The 5594-nt window shown below is 39.8% G+C and overlaps 1 long non-coding RNA gene and 1 pseudogene across 1 annotated transcript; both read left to right on the top strand.

The window, feature by feature from the left end:
• Nucleotides 1-3442, top strand: part of LOC125001196 — an 8655-nt pseudogene extending 5213 nt beyond the window's left edge.
• A 1223-nt stretch (nt 3443-4665) lies between these two features.
• On the top strand, nt 4666-5263 carry LOC125000727. Its single transcript, XR_007111372.1, has 4 exons — nt 4666-4725; nt 4812-4859; nt 5003-5050; nt 5139-5263. It is a non-coding gene; the product is annotated as an uncharacterized LOC125000727 (long non-coding RNA).
• The last annotated feature ends 331 nt before the right edge of the window (nt 5264-5594 follow it).

Raw genomic sequence — 5594 nt, 5'->3', positions numbered from 1 at the left:
AAGGCCCAGCATTGTGTATTTTGGGTGTTCTGCCAACAATGTCTGTGTTCATGGGTCAAACTAGCGCTCGTAACGGGAAACAGGGTTATCTTAAGAGACTGGAAGGCAAAAGCAAAGGATATGTTTTAAGGAATGGAGAGATGAACTATCCAACATAGAATCTTTCTTGAAAATATGGGCCTCTAATCTGGAAATGATAAGGAATGTGTTGATCATAATGACGCTAGTGCAGACCCTCTATGTAACTGTGTATGATCTGTTAACATCCAGGGAACAAACATGCCATGCAGCATCGTGATGATGTAAAACTGTCGTTATTATTATCATTATTATTCATATTCATTATTTTTGCATGCCCTTTTATTTCCATTGTTTTGATGTATTATTGTCATTTTTTTTTTGTTAAATTTTCTTAAATTTCATGCATGTTAAACCAAAAGCCAATAAAAATTAAATCACAAAAAAAGTCAAGTCAAAGAAGTAGAGTTCCTTTGCCTCTATGTTAATAGATAGGACTTGGGTGAACTATGTGTTGTTGTTTTTTTTGTTTTTTGTTAATAACTTCTCAAGGGTGTTTTTTGTAATTTTATGTAGTTCATATAATGCTAATGCATACATAAGTGTCCATTTTTAAATTAAACATTTACACCTAACTGGTAAACTATTTACAGAGGACTGAAAAAGCCCAAATCAAAAATAAAATATACTAATTTGTTATATACTAACTGTTTCATAAAATAAATAATGCTGTAAGTGCAATGTGTGATGTATGTAAAAGTGGCCATGAGAGTTTTTTGCACTATTTTCTGGATTGTTTTGAGTTAGTTGATTTCTTTGATTTCCTGAAAAAACTTTTGAGGAACATTGGACATTGAACATCGACTTGGGATCAGAGCTGAAGGAGGGGTGGAGGAAGCTCTTTCTGTTGGGCATGACATGAAGTGTAAATTTGTGATTGAAGACTAATTAAAAAAAAAAAAAAAAGAACATGTCTGATCTTGGAAGCTAAGCAGGGTCTGGCCTGGTTAGTACTTGGATGGGAGACCGCCTGGGAATACCAGGTGCTGTAAGCTTTTCCTTTTCATCAGGAGACATGGTAACATTCACATCAATAAAATACATGCTATGATGATTCTGGCCACTTATATATACTGCTTTTGTGCCTGACCACTTGGCTTCAGTCATACCATCCTGAACACGTCTGATCTCGGAAGCTAAGCAGGGACGGGCCTGGTTAGTACTTGAATGGGAGACTGCCTGGGAATACCAGGTGCTGTAAGTCTTTCATCAGGGGACATAGGAACATTTACATCATCATAATACATGTAATATTAATTTTGAACACTTATATATACTGCTTTTGTGACTGACACCATCGCTTACGGCCATACCACTTCGAAAGATGCCCGATCTCGTCTGATCTTGAAAATTAAGCAGGGCCAGCTGGCGTAAAACTCTTTTAAGTTCGGTGACGGGAAGAACTAGGTTGTGTTTTTTCCTGTATGTACGTATGCAGGCTTTGATGAAGGCGTTCAAAGATCAACAAGATACGCTCCTTATCAAAAAAAAGCCGTTCCAGCTTACAATGTAGCAGGCGTCTGGGTCCAGACATCAACTTCAACTTTTGCTTTCTCGTTGGTTTTTGTATTGTGGCATTTGGTAACAAAACCAAAGCTGCCCCTCCGAGGAAAGACTCCACTTTAAGGCAATTGCCCAGTGGGCTCCCGAGGGAGATATTCAACTCTTTTGCTGTTTTGTTGGTTTCCATTGATCCTTTTTATTCAGGAAATGTTGTGTAAAAATGTGGATGAAAATTGATGAACGAAGCTCTGTTCAAGTGTGTTTGCTTGTCTCGCTTGCTTTCAGTTTGAAAGTCTAACAGAATCTACGGACCCACCTAGGTTTGTATAAAACAAACTTTCAATAAGATCAAAGGCAAAGATTCTATGCCATCATGATCAAAGGAAAACATTTCATGACATCATCATCAAAGGAAAACAATTGAGGACATCATCAAAGGAAGACATCCCATGACGTCATCGCCCTGTTTCATCCATCGTTTCTTTTGTATGTGCGTGAGCATGCCCGGAACTACGTATGGATGTAACGTTACTCCATGTGCGCGCATGTAGTCGCATGTGCGTCTGTACCTACGCGAAAACAATACACAAAAATTAGACCAACATGCTCCCATAACTGTGTGTAAAGGTTTGTTTAAGCCTCATCCACATTGTATAATCAATATGTTTGTGTCACGTGTAGTTTAATCATGTGCGGCTGATTCTTTATTGTATTTCCCTCTGAGATACATAATGGTCTAGCTGGAACCTATTAACAGCGCTACTTGTGGCTTTACTACACAATGATGTAAGTATTATGTAAATTAGTTCTGTTTTTGCGTTTCTTTCGGGCAATACAGCAAACCCCAACGTCTGAGGTGGTAGCCGACGTGTGCTGTCGAGATTTGTCATGAGAAATATTGACAAGTGGTTTCCTAACATTGCTTGTATTTTGCATCAATTTGCTGTTGTCGACAATTTGAACTGACGCCGAAATAAAACGAGGCCAGGGGAGCTAACGTGGTCGTTAGCATACGGTGGAGTGGGGAGCTAACTACGGGGCTAAGTTAACATGCGGTCAATTTCAATGTGTCAGAATGTGTCTGTATGTATGTTAGTATTTTATTTTTATTTAACCTTTGTTTACCTAGGCAAGCAATTAAGAACAGTTTTACCGGCTGTAGTTGTGTTGTCATTTTTATTGCTGTAAGTTCCTTTATTCTTTCAGAAATCCACCTCAATACTCCAACAGCGTGCGGATGAGCATGCAGAGCATGGGCTTCTATAACAAGTTCCCAGAAAAAACTGCAATGCTGACTGAGTTCAAAAAGCATTTGATGGACGACTTAAAGGCGTCAAACTGCCAGCAGGAGGTAAGACATAACCCTGTATCTATGCTCTGCTACAGTAATCTGCCAACTGATACGACACACACCTACTAGATCCCTCTATATTATTTTGTGTGTGTGAGTGAGAGACCAGCATACATGCCTCTGCTTTCCTTCTCACTGCATCATTTCTCACTTGTCTCCATCTTTCATCATATTCAATTCAATTCAGTTTTATTAATAAAGTGCATTTCATGCACAAGGCAGACTCAATGTGCTTTACAAGAGGTATACATCATTACAATACAAACGGTTACATAAAAATCAGTTTGGAATCAAGTGAAAGGTATAAGTGCAAGTAAACAATCATATGTATGCCATTTTCACCACATACACACTTAAACTCATACATGCGTACCAACTCATACAACCACACTTGCACACACACAGCTCAGCAGAATGCTGTTGAAAAAAAGATAGGTTTTTAATCTGTTTGGCTACTGATGGCTACTGATGTGGCATGTCTAACTGTGTCAGGCAAGGTATGAGGGATGAGATGCCTGTTGACCGATGTGTTTCTTGCTGGGGTGTAAGTGATGAGCATATCTGTGATGTACTGAGGTGCAAGACCATGTAGTGCTTTATAAACCAGGAGCAGTATTTTGAAATTGATTCTTGTTCTAACAGGTAACCAGTGCAAAGATTTAAGAACGGGTGTGATGTCTTCAAACTTTTTGGTACCAGTCAGAATACGTGCAGCTGCATTTTGAATTAGTTGTAACCTCTGAATACTTGAATTCAGGAGAAAAAATAAAGAAAAACACCATCTGTCACTTTTTAATCGAATGAATTTGATGGATCAAAGTGGGCGTGGCCGATCAAGTGGGCGTGACCGATCAAGTGGGCGTGACTGAGGAAGTGGGCGTGACTGAGGAAGTGGGCGTGGCTGAGGAAGTGTGCGTCACCAACTTTCAAGGTGGGCGTGACTGAGGAAGTAGGCGTCAGCAACTTTCAAGGTGGGCGTAACCAACGTTGATTGGATGTTGTGGCATTTCACTTTCCTTGGGGGTAGGAAGTCGGGGTCTGTGTGAGAATCTTTTTTAAGATGAGTCAGCGGGGTCACGACCCCCGAGGTAGGAAGTCGGGGGGGTATGTGAAAGCATTTTTATTACCTGAAACAGCGGTGCCACGACCCCCGAGGTAGGAAGTCGGGGATTATGCGAGAATCTTTTTATTAGGTGAAAAAGCGTGTCACGACGCCCGGAGTAGGAAGTCGGGGATTATGTGCAAGTATTTTGATCAGGTAAACACAGCGGTGTCAAGACCCCCGAGGTAGAAAGTTGGGGGGTATGTGAAAGTATTTTTATTACCTGAAACAGCGGTTTCAAGACCCCCCGAGGTAGAAAGTCGGGGGGTATGTGAAAGTATTTTTGTTAGGTGAAACAGCGGTGTCGCGTATAATACCGCTGGTCAGTCGATGTCATACGCGCATTTCATCACGGCCTGCCGCTGAAGACATCACATCAGTCCTGCCTGAGAGTCTCCAAAGAAGCTAATTATCTTTTTTCTGGGAGGGTAAGTAATCTCTGTACCTTTATTAGCGGGTGATTCCTTTTACTACACCTAACATAGTTTTTTCCGAACCTGTTTTTCAGAATAAAGATATCTTTCGTGAAAGCATCAAAAATGGATTCTTGTATGTAACATTTTAAGACTTACATGATTTTATACATGTTTCATTGTTACGGTATAAGGATAACACAGGGCCTTTCTTCCAGACACTGAGAAAGCGGCCTTCTTTTGCCGTGCATATGATGAGGACAGCCAGGGCATCTTATGTAAGGCAGTTATTTCATTCAAATGAGGCTATACATTTTACAGAAATTTACAAGAATTACTCTTGTATTTTTTTTTTTTTTTGTAGGCACCCCTGAAGTAGTCCCATCCACCGCATCTGTATCAGTTCAGAATGGTTAGTTACTTTCCTTTAACAAAAAAAAAAAACAAAAAAAAAAAAAAAAAAACAAAAACAAAACTGCATGTGTGAATATATTTATATGTGTGTGTGTGTGTTTCACTAAAGTATTATAATAATAAATTGTTTTCTGGTTATAGTATATCCTTCTCAGACCGTAATCTGGCCAGGGAGCGGACTGTTTGAAGGTAGAAGCACTAACACTCTTCCGCTATCCTTTGACTGTGTATCCCAGAATGTATGTGATAGATTCTATTGACTTGTATTATACTTTAGCAGGTGACGAAGCAATACTAGACAGCGTTTTGGATTACGAGAACGAGAGTGGACTTCTATCTCTATCTGAAATTCATGCAACAGACAGGCCCGAGACACCTCCGACTAACGGTAAGAAGAAGAAGTATAAATTTTAAATAAATAAGTAAAATAAATCTAAACCCGTCTCTCTCCATTTTGTAGAGGCAGACCAGAACCCGCTCACAAGGTGGACAAGGCTACTTGTACCAGCGAAGACGGTGTCTACCCGCTACTCGTCATACCCGACACGCCAGAAAAGCAAGTCAGACAACCGCTAACAGTAAGAATTATTATTTATTTATTTTTTTTAAGAAACTAAATGATTATAAGTAAGTCATGTCACTCATTGTGATATTTTAACATGATTCTGATAGCTAAAGAAGCTGACACTGACGGAGGACCATCTGGATCCGAAATTAGCATACCAGAAGCGCC

Source organism: Mugil cephalus, chromosome 23 (assembly GCF_022458985.1).
Source record: "Mugil cephalus isolate CIBA_MC_2020 chromosome 23, CIBA_Mcephalus_1.1, whole genome shotgun sequence".
NCBI classification, from domain to species: domain Eukaryota; kingdom Metazoa; phylum Chordata; class Actinopteri; order Mugiliformes; family Mugilidae; genus Mugil; species Mugil cephalus.
Note: the sequence above shows the minus strand (reverse complement) of the source record. Positions and strands in the feature narration are given on the sequence as shown.